General features: G+C 39.5%; 1 protein-coding gene across 1 annotated transcript in view; it reads right to left on the bottom strand.

Annotated features, from left to right (window-relative positions):
- Positions 1 to 15,275, bottom strand: part of LOC100115934 (target of rapamycin complex subunit lst8) — a 281,302-nt gene that overhangs the window by 172,397 nt on the left and 93,630 nt on the right. The window lies entirely within an intron of this gene.

The following is a 15,275-nucleotide window of genomic DNA, read 5'->3' as shown; positions in this document are numbered from 1 at the left end:
TAATAGACAAAAATAATTTTTTGAAGAAACTTGAAGAATATCATAATAGAACCCATAATGGAATTCAAGAGACAATAGCCCATTTTAAGAAAGAGTTATATACACTAAATATGGATAGGCTCGTACAAAACTATATTAACCAATGCGAACTATGCTTAGAACACAAATATGAGAGAAAGCCTTACGAAACAGGAAGGTATGGACCCATTATCGCTAATAGGCCCTTACAGCACATACATATGGACGTTTTTCATGTTGGAAAAGAAAAGTTTCTGACAATTATTGATATATTTTCGAAATACGCTCAAGCTTATCATCTATTGGATGGGAATGCTATAACAGTATTAAACAAACTGAGGCATTTCGCATCACATCACAATTTCCCAGATAAAATTACTACGGATAATGGGAGTGAATTTAACTCCGCTGTATTTAAAGAATTTTGTCGGATACACAAAATCGAATATCATCAAACTACAATCAATAGACACACGTCAAATGGACCAATAGAGAGATTACATTCAACTTTAAGAGAAAAATTAAGTATTTTAGTCGATAAAAATCCTCGAGAAACAATAAAGAATCATATGACTACAGCAATCCTAATATATAATCAGAGCATTCATTCATCAACAAATTTTGCACCGTTTACTCTACTGTATGGACCATATGAGGAACTGCATAAGCATGTCATCGAACCTGGAGTCGACATAACCGAAGAATATAATGAAATACGGAAAAATGAAATTTTACCGTTCTATGACGAATTGTATAAAAGACAGAAAGAGAAACAAAAATTACCTAATGATTCAAATAATGAGTTGGAAAGTAGAGAGGTATACGTTAAAACCCACCAACAGCAACGAAATAAAATCGCACCCCGTTATCAAAAGTTATTAGTTAAGAAACAACAAGGTCCCTCATTGGAATGTTATATACACGGACAACCACGTCGTTACAATCTAAAGAGCGCAAAGAGATTAAGAAAAACTTCTTCTTTGCAGGAAAATGATGACGATCCTGGGGATGGCGATGATTATGGCCATTTCGACGATAACCGTAAAAAGTGATGAAATTAATCCTGATGCGACACACTTTGATTATCAGCAAGGAGTTGGAAGAATTATAGAAAATTATCATTACGTACATTTCTTCATAAACACATCGTCGCTCAAACGCACCTATGGCAGAATTTTGACTGACTACACCATATTATCCTCAAGAAAAGAACTCAAGAACTCAAGTCTATTAATGGAAGCAAGATTATTATGTCAAGAAATCTATCAAGATCTGCAGGAGATAGCACCATTCGGTGGAAGAAGAAAGAGAGGATTAATAAATGGAGTAGGAAAGATGATCAAATATATATTTGGAAATCCAGATTCAGATGACTTAGAAAAGATTAATAATTATTTGGAAAATTTTGAGAAACAACAAAATGAAGATATTTCGGTTTTGAATAAATCTATAAGTTGCATGAATCAAATTAGCAGAACGATAAATAGCAATACTGAAATAATTAACAAAAACTTACGGAATCTTATGAAAACTCTTAACGATCAAAATACGCGATTTGAATTAATTGAGACAGTTGTAACTCTTATTGTGCAGGAGCAACATTTTCTAAATCTATTAGGGAAAATAAAAAGATCATTCGTTTTCATCGATGAAAAATTTAATTTGGAAATATTAACCCATGAACAAATACTAAGTATAAAGACACATCTATTAGAACTTTATTCCCAAAAAGAGTTAATATCACATTATCATAATTTGTTAGACTTTTGATTTGCTCAGGGATCAGTCGTAACTATCCATAATTCCATAATTTATACCATAAAAATTCCTATCCTAAATTCCATTGAATTCTCCCTTTTTCAAAGACTTGCTATAATTAACCGAAATAACCAGACGGAGATCGTAACGATACCGTGGAAGCTGGATGTCTCGATAATAAAATTATTTTCAAGAAGATGTCAATTGATCTATCAGAGCGACTATGTATGCTATCAAATCCTCTCAGAAGACGCAAAAACAATAACAATTTCAATAAATGCGCCTCTAGCATTGGCGTATCCACTCCTAAACAACTTGACGCTGATATCCAGTAATTATAAAACAGAAATCGAAAATAACAAGAACAAGGAAACATTTTTTGGAACGAAGATCTTTGGAAGAAACAATCTGTTGATACAGGGACATAGGGTGGACGACAATCTCGGAGAACTTAAGGTGTCGGAAGTTCAACCATTGATCATCGAGGATCATCAACGGAGATTCGAACCGCTAAAAACGCAAGCAGTACCTACGATGGAGACACCAAAATTCACAAAATTCGGAATCGAATTCCATACATCAATAGCGTCATTTATAATTGTCATGCTGATTCTAATAATTGGAATAATTTTCATTATCTATAAATATAAATGTAAAAACAGGGGTTCATGTAAAAGCAGGAGTCCAAACAGGAGCCCACAACATACCGAGATAACAAATAACGAGGACGTCATTCAACTTGGGCATGGAGGAGTTATATGAGCCGTATTAGTCGTCGCTTATTCATCGCTTGTTATCGATCGCCTTCTGCATGCCATATCGATCGCTTTGGCTTCTCGAGACCTGCAACAATAAGGTGTTTATGTTGGCACATACGGCGGAGCACGCATCGAGCACGCATGGAGAACAATGGAGGAAAGATTAAACAAACAAAGTTACAAACCTTTTAAAAAGGCTCTTGCACTGGTAACGAGTCAGTCTCTGTCGGGTTTCCAAGCTGTAAAGACGGATTAATAAATCTGAACAAATCCATATTCAATTTATTTAATTACTTACCTGCGAATCTACGTACGCTCTGCAATACGTACACTTAACTCGCGCAACCACGTTCGCGGAACCGATCGCGAGCTAAACGCGGCGTGCAAGCAGTGATAGAGAGAAAAAGAGAGATAATGAGAGAAACCAAGAGAGGACGAGAGATCCAGAGAGAGAGAGAGAGAGAGAGAGAGAGAGAGAGAGAGAGAGAGAGAGAGAAAAGCTGAAGCACCAGCACCACAACACTCGGCGGAGGTACGGAAGATCGAGATCGCAAGTAAGAAGTCGTTCGATTCGTCGCTAGCTAAAGACAGCACGAGCTGTCAACTGCTTGGCGTCTTATCGAGAACTGACTCGGCGCTCGTCCGACCGCGCGCGACTCGAAGCCGGCAGCGCTGTCGGCGAGCGCAGCAAGTCGCGACGTCGCTTGCTCAACTCGAGCACGGGAGATGGCGCCATGGGTTCTACGTCGACCTCGCGGACGCCGTTTTCACGGCAGAACTCTTCTCCTCGGGTCTCGACGGAACATCTTGGTTGGATGTTTGTCACTTCTCTCATCATTATTAAAATGATTCATTTTTTACAGTAAATTATTATTTATAACAAGTAAAATTTTACAAGGTTAACCTGCTAATCACTATTAAATATACTCCTATCATCTAAATTGGAATGTTTAGTATTTTACGTTTAGTAAACTTATATAAAACTGTTGTAAATAATGTAAATACCAAACATCGTAAATATTTCAAAAATTGGACTTGTAAATAGTTAAAAATTTGTAAACATCAAGTGGCGCGGTAGCGCCACGAAGGCGAGTTTGAGAAGCAGACGAAGCCGCGGCGCCCGTGACACTATTTACTTCTATATTGGTATTTGGAAAAAAATACTTACTATTACTGTTGGTAGGGTTTTTTGTCTCATTAGAATATTTTCAGAGCTAAACTACGATTTCCAACAAAAATATTAGTAAAAAGGCTGCTTATTTTTATAATATGAGTGTATAATCCGCAAATGCTAATCCGAAATGTGTTAGGACCGTTAAGTTAGCCGCAAGAAATGTTAGAACCGTGAAGTTGATCGCACAGCTATATGCAGATGGGAATTACTTTCTCAAGAAAATATAATAATATATAACTATATTTAGAATTAAGAGGTTGCTGGTGCATACTCTGCGTTCCGGAGCTGTAACAGTAATTAGCTTGACAGGGTAGCCGATGACAAGGTTCAGGTTGTTTTCAGTGTCTTGGTATAAAAATCATTCAAGTACGGTGTCTGGGTGTACAGGGTGGCCGATGACGACGTCTAGGTGGTACGCTCCGTGATTTTTGGTGTCTAGGTGTAAAAATCACACGAGAACGGTGTCTAGGAGTACAGAGTGGCCGATGTAGAGGTCGGCTATAATAATTCGAGGGTGATGTATATTAGGACAATTACTGAATTTCATCTTAATAATAAAAATGTTACAAAAAAGCTGTGGTCGAATGGTGCTAAAGATGCTTATATTTTATTTTTACGACTTTGAATATGAAATACTCTAAACAATTTTTAAAAAAAGGATTGAAATCTCTAAAAAAAATTAACTCTTAAAAAAGTAAAAGGTTAGGCGAGTTATTATATGTATACTTATTATGCCCGTTTAATTTTGTTTATTGGTGAACAACTAAAATTTTCTTTATATATATTAAAACGTCATACAAACACCATAAGTACAATGAAACGGGTATGACAAGTTACGTAGTAATTATCTTGAGAGTTGTTTCTTGCTTCATTACAATTAAATATAATAAACTTGACTTTGTTTGATTGATCTCAGTTCTTTTCTAACTGTAATTTTGTTGGGGAATATATCAAACTCGCCTAACCTTTTACATTTTTAAGTGTTAATTTTTTTTGGAGATCGTACATACATGAAATTGTCAAACTCAGATGTGTAAACAAACTGAAGTTAGTCTCTAAGTGTGTTCGATATACCGAACAATTAGTCGATCGTTCCTATTTTAAACAATGCGTAGGGAACGGAATGTGATTTGACGATTTTCTCGATCTTTTTGAGAAACGGAATTGTATCGACGATCACACGAAAAAAAATATAGAGATTTTGGATGTTTGCCGTTATTTAGAAATAAAAATTAAAATTACAGGGGGTACATCTCCTAGTGCGCGCGCGCGTGTGTGCATATATATATATAATAGACGGCTAACGTCCGTCGTCGACTCCAGCATCATCAAGGGATAGCCATGCCCCTCGTTGACGCGAAAGCATCTTCGCGGCTGTCGCGCTAAAGCCCAGTTGCCCCATGACAAACTGGCGCCTCAACGTGTAAAGGTCAGAGGGGCGCAAAGCACGCATAAGCGTATGAAAGTCAGTTTCAAGCGCGGATGAACGGTCGAGCCGAATTCGTCGCGACGCGTGGCAACAGTGTACACGATGCGCAGCGAGCAACGGCGAGAGGACGGCAGCGAGCGAGCGGCGCTTGTTTAAATCGCGCGCGGGCTAGCGCAGTAGCGGCGGGAGCCAAAATCTGTATAGTGTGAGCGCGATCGCATAGGATTCGAAAGGGGGGCTTCTCTCAGTGTTTCACGACAAGTTGAGGTAGGCCTAGTGGCAGGCCTACGCGACGAGACCATTAATTAATTATTACGAGTCACCATTAATTCCTATTTCACGAATTTTCCGGGTTGAATAACCGTACTGAAAACACCGGGGGGGGGGGGGGGGAGCTCGATACTCGATTCGAGCTCGCCGCGCCGGCATAAACAGGGCTTCAGAGAGACGCGCAACGGTTCGAAGTTGCGCGAGCCAAAAGTAAATAAGCCTGCGATATAAACAGGCGACGGCTCGCCGTGCGGGACGGCGAGCAGGTTGGAAATTTAAATTTTGCCCGCCGAGCGCAAGGGGCGATCGTACTCACACAAAAAGCGTGGAGTCAAGAGCGTGTGTTAGTTAGGCATTTTCGCGTTTACATCATAGGAAACATTGTCCAAATTTCCGTAAAATAGCAACAGAAGTGGCGGTGTCACCGGTCGGATTATCGGGTCGCTCGACGCGAGGTCGACGACCACAACATCAATTAATATTTTTCTTTTGGTTGTGAATTTAGCGAGCGACAAGATAAGCGGGATTTGTATTTTTTTCCTCATCGCCTGCTACTTGTCGTACCGACTGGGGATACAAAAGCCTAAGCGAGCGTAAAGCATAGTTAGGGATTGCGAGACACATACACACGCGCACTTTACTCTAGCGAGCGATACTTGTTGCTAAAGCATGCGCAAAGAAGAGGCAAGAAACCCAGATAATGTTGAACGACAATGTATAAACGGACAGGAGCGAGTCCTTGAGTTCGCCAGCAGAGTGCTCACGCCCGCTGAAAGAAACTATACAGTCAGCGAGCGGGAGTGTCTAGCCATGCTGTTTGCGGTGCGTAAGTTCCGCCAGTACATAGAAGGCTACGAATTTAAAGTAATAACGGACCACAGCAGTTTGAGATGGTTATGCAACTTGCGTAATCCAACAGGCAGACTGGCTCGCTGGGCGCTCAAGCTACAGCGGCATAAGTATATCATGTACCAGATGCTTGGATGTATAAAGAGACAGAGCCAGAAATAGCAACAATGAGTCAGGATCCGCAACCCCAAGATTGCTGGTATACCGGCGCCATGGGAGACGACGACGATGCCTAGAAGCTCGTCGTCCCAGCAGAAAAACGACTGCAAGTGCTGTAAAAAGCCACGATCAGCCGACGGTACACCATCAGACGACGCCAAGCCTGGTGTCCTGGGCCCGGAGGCTGCTGCCTGCCTGACTGGACAAAAAGTGTTTATTAATCAGATGCTGTTCCAAGAAAAATTTTTGCTTTTTAAAAATTTGAGGCCCATTGCACAGGGACTGGGCTTCAAATATGTCTGGCATGCGGGCGGCAGTTTCCTGGCTAGGCGCAGAAGGGGGGGGGGGGCGAGCGCGCGCACGTTTTTGCGTCTGCTGCCGATTTGCAAGCCATTCTCACGGCGTGTCAGTCCGGCTCGAAACAGACATGGCGTCAGACCGCACACATGACTGTCACAAAAAGAGACGAAAATACCGACACTACTTTACGTAACGGACCTGAGCCGGACCCGACAAACAAATCGGCAGCAACCTCGCCAACATCGTCACCATCATCGGCGTCTGCAACATCTGCACCATCATCATTGCAGTCGTCACCATCTTCATCATCATCAATGCCGCTCTCGCCGTCAACTGCGCACTCCACATAACTGGCGAGGCCTCTCGACAATGTGCCAGGGGCTAGGAGATGCTTAAGGGCGGACTTTCTCAATGTAAACACAATTAGGGCTCGCATTGAGATAGTCCGGAATTACTTGACGGAGCATCCGTCGTACGACGTCTTTGGCTTCGCCGAGACATGGCTGGGTCCGATTGTGGATGACAGCCTCGTTAGCGTTGCGGGATATACTATCATTAGGCAGGACCGTAATATTAATGGTGGCGGTGTGGCCCTATTTGTGCGCAACGGGTTGAAAATTAAAAAGCTCCCTTTATCTGACACTTTGGGTATAGGTAAACCTGGAATTCCAGAGTACCTTTTCTGTAGCATACAAAGGGGCGACTCACCTCCAGTATTGCTCGGATTTATATACAGAACTCCAAAAATTCTCCCACTCCAGTGAAAGAGACTTTTTGTTACCGTGACTACAAGAGCATTGATACATCGACTCTTGTCGACCTCTTGTCTTGTTGCGACTGGACAGCCATGAATTCCATTGAAACCGATCTGGAGAGCGCTTTAAGTGCCCTCAACAAATCTAAAATTAGCTTCTGATGAATTGGCGCCGTTGAAAACAGTTTGCCCGCGTAAAAAGTATGCTCCTTGGTCTGGACCCGGGTTAAGGATTCTCATCGATAAACGCAATGAAACACTCAGGCGCTATGAACGCACAGGGAGAGCGGAGCTTTTCGATGAGGTTCTTCGACTCACCAATGAGGTCGACATGCGTTCTGCTCAAGAGCGTGAATCCTTCCTTCGCCAACAACACTCAGACGCTCTTGATGAGAACAGAAATATTTGGAAGGTAATGCGTCATCTCGGCCTCCTACCTGGGCGTAAGGAGGAGGAGTTTTTCGGTTTCACGCCGGGTGAGCTGAATGAGCACTTCGCGGGAATATCGGCATCACCCCTCGAAAACATAGACAATGCAATGGGCACTATTTTACTTGCAAGCGGGGAAAGCTTCACCTTCAGTCCAGTCAATGTGAGCGAGGTCGTCCTTGCTATTTCACACTTTTTCTCGCAAGCGAGGGGTGTCGACGGTGTTCCATGCGGGGTGGTCGTCAAGGCCCTCCCAATCATTGGCGTGTTTATTCTTAGTCTATTTAACTGCTCCTTTTTAATAGCCTTATTTCAAACGCAATACTGCGAAATTAGGGGCTGCCGCATATGCATACCAGATTGAATTTATTAGATGCATATGAGTCTGAGTATACTTAGAGAGACTTAGTTTTGCAAGCGAATAAGGCGGCTTTTAAGGGTGAAGCTTATCTTGGAAGAGACGAGTATTTTGATGCCGAGACGAATTATGTCGAGGCTAAAGCAGATGTGCTGCAGGCGATAGAGAATTTGGAAATCGCCGCGAGGTCAGGTGCGCAGGATAGTCAGGTTGTAGCCGGTCTACCCGTTTCGGGTTAGCCTGAGTTCGCAAACATCCCAAAATGTCACATCCCAAAATTTTCCGTGAAAGCTGAAGAGTGGGAGTCTTTCAAAGAGCAGTTTTGCTCGATGGTAAAAAATAAGGCCAGCTTGCCGAATGCTCTTAAGATGCAGTATCTGGTAGATTCGATTGAAGGGCCTGCAGCGCTCAGAGTAAAAGGTCTCCCGTTGACAGGTGATAGTTTTGACTCGGCCTGGCAAAAGTTGATGCGCAGGTACGACAATCCAAGAAGGTGCATGCATACGTACTTGGAAATGCTGATCGATATGAAACTGTTTAAGCAGAAATCGCCGGGAGAGTTAATCGAGTTGCTGGATATGGCGGAGGCCGCGCTTAAAGCTTTCAAGGACATAGGTTGTCCATGCGAACACTGGGACAGTTGCCTCATTCATATGGTCGAGCGTAAATTGGATAGTGAGATGCGCGAGAGGTGGCGTATCTCGCAAGAGTCGGTAGCAACTTTTTTGACCTTTTCAGCCCTCACATTTCTTGAGACTCGTCGTGAGTTAGTCTCAGCTAACGCAGCTAGCACATCATCGGGTAAGGGTAATCGCAGCGCTACTGCAAAATATATGTTATGTAAGGGTCCTCATCAGTTTCACGCTTGCTCAAAGTTTAACAGCATGTCAGCCTCAGCTCGTTTTGAATATTGTAAGAAGGAGAGATTGTGCTTCAATTGTTTGAGATTAGGTCATTTTCTGGCTGATAACCCGTCTCCGAACCGTTGTTCCATTTGTAAAGGTAAACATCACACGAAGCTTCACTCAGATCGGCGTCAAGGAGGAGATGCTGCTAATTCTTCACAGTCGACAGGTCAGAAGGGTTCTTCTAGTGCGCCTGGCAGATCGAGTACTCTAGAGGTCTCGGCAAGTACCACAGTGGTGGGTAGGACTCGGTTGATGGCCACAGACAAGGTCTTACATTAATTCGTCAAATGTAACTCAATCTATGCTAGTTGCTTGATTGATCCTTGCGCAGAGGTCTCGTTTGTCACGCAAAGAGTAGAGCAGTGCTTGTCTGCAAAAGTCAAGCCTGTCTCTGTGTCAGTAGTTGGTGTCGGTGCAGGGTCATCTACGGTGTCAAAGGGTGAAGTTTTTCTTTAACTGAAATCCAGATTGGATTCACCTTTTTGTCTGGAATTTTCGGCGTTGGTATTGAAGGAGGTTACGGGATTTTTGACACGAGAGGAGGTCGAAGTGTCCAATTGCGATCACATCAAGGGCTTGGAACTGTCCGATCCGGAATTTGCTTGTTCCAAACGTATAGACTGCGTTCTCAGCGCAGAGGTTTACGCTGCCATTATTCAACCGGGGCTCAGAGTTGGAGAAACTGATACTCCTGTTGCTCAGTAGACTGTTTTTTGGTGGATTTCGACGGGTAGAGCGTCTTCTGGCTTTGAGTAAGATGGTGCTCGGGCTGCTCAAGCCTGTCATGCTGAAATTAAATCCTCAATTTCGTCGTTGTTAGAGAGGTTTTGGGAAATGGAGGAGATTTCCACTTCAAAAGTATTGTCCAAGGAGGATCAGTACTGCGAAGATTATTTCGCAGACACAGTTTACCGAGATTATAAGGGTAGATTTGTGGTCCGTTTGCCATTCTCTGAAAAGTTGTCAGAGGTTTCGTTTGCCCACACGAGGCAGATTTTTGTGGCGTGTTTGCTCCGCTCAGGGAAGCGTCGAGTGCATGATTCGAGAGTAGATGGTGCCTATAAGAAATTCATGAATAAATATCCTACTTCAGATCATATGGAGCCTGTAACTAGTTCGCATCGAAGGGACAATATGTTTTACTTCACTTATCACCCAGTTTACACGGCTGAGGTAGGGCCAAAAGGCAAATTTCGTGTGGTTTTTAACGGCTCCTTTGGAAAAGTATCGCTTAACGACGTTCTTTTGACTGGTCGCAAATTGCAGTCGGATTTCACAATTATCATTTCAATGTGGAGATTTTCGGAGATAGTGTTTACAGCTGATATTGTTAAAGAGTTTAGACAGATTCTCATTCACCCAGATGATGTTGATTGGCAAAGAATAATTTAGCGTTCTGACGTTTCGAAGCCCATCAGAGATTATAGGTTGTTGATAGTTACGTATGGTACATGCTCCGCTCCATACATCTTAATTCGAACTCTTCTTCAGCTGGCAAAGGAGGGATATGCAGATTTTCCCTTGGCTGTTCTCTGTTGGATAGGATGAGGCGGTTTCTGCATTGGGTCTGAGGTGGACCCCTTCTGGCGACTCGTTTTGTTTGGAGGTTAAGATTCCGGCTTCTCCAAGGGTTGTGTCGAAGAGATCGATCTTGTCAGAAATTTAAAAGTTGTTTGACCCGCTTGGTTGGTTGGCACCTGTACTTGTCAGGGCCAAACTTATGCTCCAGGATTTGTGGATTCATGGTGTCGATTGGGACGCGCCTCTCACAGAATAACTTCTAGATCAATGGCAGACTTTGAGGTCTGAGCTTTCCGAACTGGCTCGTGTGCGGATTCCTTGTTGGTTTGGCTCTTCTTCGCGAACATCTTGGGAATTACATGGGTTCTTTAGTGTGTTTCAGAGAGCTTTTGTTGCTGCAGCGTACATGGTAATACCAGGGCAGAGATCAGCTCTGATTATATCCAAGACAAAAGTTGCTCCTATCAAAACCGAGAGTCTGCCTCGGTAAGAGTTGTGTGGCTCGATGCTGTTAGTTAGACTGTTGACGAACCAATTAGATGGACTTTTATTGAAGCCTGCTTCAGTGCATTGCTGGACAGATTCCAAAGTGGTTTTAGATTGGTTGAAGGGCCACCCATCTAGATGGCAGACATTCGTTGCGAACAGAGTTAGTGAGGTGATTACGACTTTGCCTGGGGTCCAATAGCGTCATGTAAAATTTTATGAAACAACGTGCATAAACCAAGATTTAGCGAGTGCATTTTTGCACAAGCGTGACTTAAATCGAGGTTTATGCTACGGCGTGTCATAAAAATAATTGAATGAAAGTTGAAACTTTGACTTGTTTGATTTTTAAAAAATGTTCTGAACATTCAAATTAAATTTTTTTTATTCATATCAAAACTAATGGTTTCTGAAGTATGTTAAAAAAATTTTAACCCGTTTCGTCCAGCCATTGTCCAGGAATCATGATGTGAATCGGTCCAACCAAGTTCTCGTCGTGGGTCTTGGACATCAAGTTTTATAATGATGTCGAAATGCAGGAAAAAGGTACGCTAGATGTTAAAAATCCTTTCTTCGATTTTAAGTTGACTATCTTGTTTGAAAATTTTACGTGCTTTCAGAATTCGGAGTCGAAAATATGGGTACTATAAAAAAAAAAAAATTAATCTTGAAATGACCTTTGAGAGCAGGTTAAATTTGAGGTCACCGTTACGCAACACCTCGATATCGTACAACTTGTATCTACGATTCTTTCGATTCTAGCGTTGCCAGAGGAATTACGTAGGTGGATCTTGTTAAACTGGCTGCATGACTTCGAGATGACCTTCGCTACCCAAAACAAAAATATCACTCTGAACGTAAAATTACCCGCTCTTTTCATTCCCGCAATTAAAATATAGGGTTTCTATTTAAAAAATCAAAGTTGACCTTGATATGACCTTGAAAATCAAGTTCAAGGTCAAATACAAGGTCACCATCAGACTTTCTCCTCGATATCCTACAACTTTTGTCTCTACCATTTTTACCGTTTAAATTGGGTCACCCTGTATATATATATATATATATATATATATAAGTATCACATGAATTCATAGGGAATGACTTAAACGACGTGCAACGACACCCTTATAAGAGGAAAATATAAGAGGAAGCAAAAGTTTTGAGAAAAATCGGTTTTTACATTTTAGCTATTTACTTGAGAATCGCTCGACGAAATTGTTTAAAATTTTAGCAGTAGATAGCTTTTTTTCATAGCATATCACCAAATAAATTGAATTGAAGCATTTGACTACATTGTTTTAGAGATATAAGAAATCAAAAAATTTAAACCTTGATATCTTAAGAACCATAGGGATTTTAAAGCTGCGCAATTAACTTAGCCAAAATACATAGAATATCTACTTTTTCTCAAAATCTCAAATTCAATAAGGTCTTTCTGATGTCCCATGCCTATTTCTCGAGAAGACGTGAGCGTAACGTATAAATATAAATCTCTATCATACGTCCGTAATCGAGGCACAAAAAAACTCATTTTTTTAGTTATTGATTTATGATTGAAAAAATTAGTGGTTAAATCACTTCAGATTTTAATGGGATATAGTTTGACACGTAACCCATCGACATGATTTTTTTCGTGAGGTTATGATGCTTAGTTTTAGAGATATGGATTTAAAAAAACAATCATCTTTTTCATTATATCTGCCGAACATATCAGTCGATCCTGAGGACCAAACGAGGAAAAGTAGGTAATTTTATTATCTTTTAAATGCAGTTTAGCTGAATTGTTTGTAACAATGGGATGATTGAAAAAAAAAAACACAAAATAGTGTTTTTCAAAAATCAAAAAATGTCCATAAAAAAAAATAGTTGAGAAAATAAAAAATAACTGTTTTTCCCGATCTCAGAATCCAAAAAAAGATATGCACGTCAAATTTTATTGATATTGAGGTAGTAGTTCCAGAAATATGACGGTATAGATACAGCGCGAGTGTGTGCAGTGTTCGTATTCTATAATAAAAACAGAGGGGTCTGCAAATTTTTGGACAATGAACCATCTAAAACTTATATATTAAATTATGTATCAAAAACCACCTCATACATAAGCAGGCAGATGTACTGTATATTAAAACAATATTTTATTAATTGGACCTATAAATTTTGTTAGAGAAAGTACGTGCCAATGAATTGGCAGCGATTTTTTATATAAATAATAAATAACATTATTAAAATGTATAAATATTTTTTCACAAGCATACACAAGGGAATAATATTTATTAATTGTTAATTTAATAAAAGTTACTTTACTAATTATTATTATGTATGTTAATATATAGAACATGGCACTTTTTTAATTAATTGTAAAAATTAAAGTCTGTGTCTATCTTCGCCATTCTTGTTCTTACTCAGAGCCAACTTCAAGCTTAGCAGCTGTCACAATCAAACTGAACATAAATATAACGTCCCCGACGTCGTTGATTTTGTTGCTAGAAGTCGCAAATGCGGGATTCTCGGTGTTCGAATCGCGCAACATTTTGGCTAGGTCACAACAATATCTATAACTTTTATAGCTTACGTTTTTATGTAAATTGCATAGACTTCGCCTCAAAGTTTTATGAACAATGAAGAATTAAGAAATGTATTATCGTGAAAAAACGGTTGTAGACTGTCTCAAAAATCAGCAAAATCTCAATATTTTTGAAACTTTCAGAAACTATAAAGCACTTCCGTACCAAGGTTACGGTATAAATTAAAAAATAGTATTATTTGCTTCTATTGCTCGTGCAATTTTTCAGAAATTCTAGATTAAGTTTATTGATATTTCGAGGGTATTAAAAAAAATCATTATTTTTATTTTTTTCCAACATGTATGCCGTGAGACCAATAAACTCAATACAGAATTTATTGAAAGAAGACAAATCAACGTTACTACATCTGTCTCGTATGCACACTAACGTATTTATATGGTGGTAACTGCCAGGGTGCAACGCAAATACGAATGATTTTTGAGTCAATGTCAGCTGAAATTCTTCTTATTACTATCGTGAGTCATTGTGAGTATAATTTCCCAAGCGGAGGTAGTTTCCAAGTCAATCTACGTAAAGCGTTTGTAGACTTCCAAGGGGTGACCAGTCATATAGTCAAGCTGAACACACCTTTGTCTTTTTTGCAAAAAAAAAAAAACGTCAAAAACAAATTAATAATATTTAGATTTTCCGTAAAAGCCATGGAGTCATGCTAGCAAATCGCGTAAAGAGTAAAGTTGCCTTTGATTACTAATAGTGTTATTCTATAGTTATATTTATGTAGTTTATGATTTGGATCGTTTGTCCAATTTTAATATTAAAGTTTACACTCCATATTTAGTTTGTATTTTAAATTTTAGTTTGTTTTGACTTATCAATTTTAAACTGTAAATTGTATTGCATATATTGTTGGTACATAGTAATATTGTTTAATAGTTATTATTTTTATCTAATTATTAGTGATATATGTGCGTGTATGTATATAATTTGTTAAATTGTACAAGTATTCCATGTATGCGTATCCTGCCGTTAATAAAGTACTTTAATGGAATTATTAGATAAGTGATTTATTATAAAATAAAAACAAAAATTATTGTTTGAAACTTTTTCTATGAAGCATTTACTTTGTGAAATTAATTTTATTGTTTTTTATTTTTTATCAGCCTCTTGACTAGTAAAGTATATTATTTTTAATTTATTAAAATTATTATTTATCTTGTATATAAATAATTTGGTTGCATTTCATTGCAAAGTATAATGTCAAAATTTGTTTACGGTTTAAATTATGATTAAAATATTGTTCTTATTTTAATTTTTATTATTATTATTATTAATTTTTCAATGCAATAATGATTGTTATTTATGATTGTTATAATCTGCTACATATAATCTATTTACAAGTTAATCAATGTATACAATGCATAAATTATAATTTAGTAAAAGTACCTTGTTCGATATTTGTTTGAGAAGTCGATTCTGTGATGCAGTAATCATATTTGGAAATTAACTGAATTACTATTCGAATGTAGCTTTTTCGCGCTTGCGAGTCGCGTGGGCACAGGAAGGTACAGGAGGAGAAAAA

The sequence above is a fragment of the Nasonia vitripennis genome (genome assembly GCF_009193385.2).
Source record: "Nasonia vitripennis strain AsymCx chromosome 2 unlocalized genomic scaffold, Nvit_psr_1.1 chr2_random0004, whole genome shotgun sequence".
NCBI lineage: Eukaryota > Metazoa > Arthropoda > Insecta > Hymenoptera > Pteromalidae > Nasonia > Nasonia vitripennis.
Note: the sequence above shows the minus strand (reverse complement) of the source record. Positions and strands in the feature narration are given on the sequence as shown.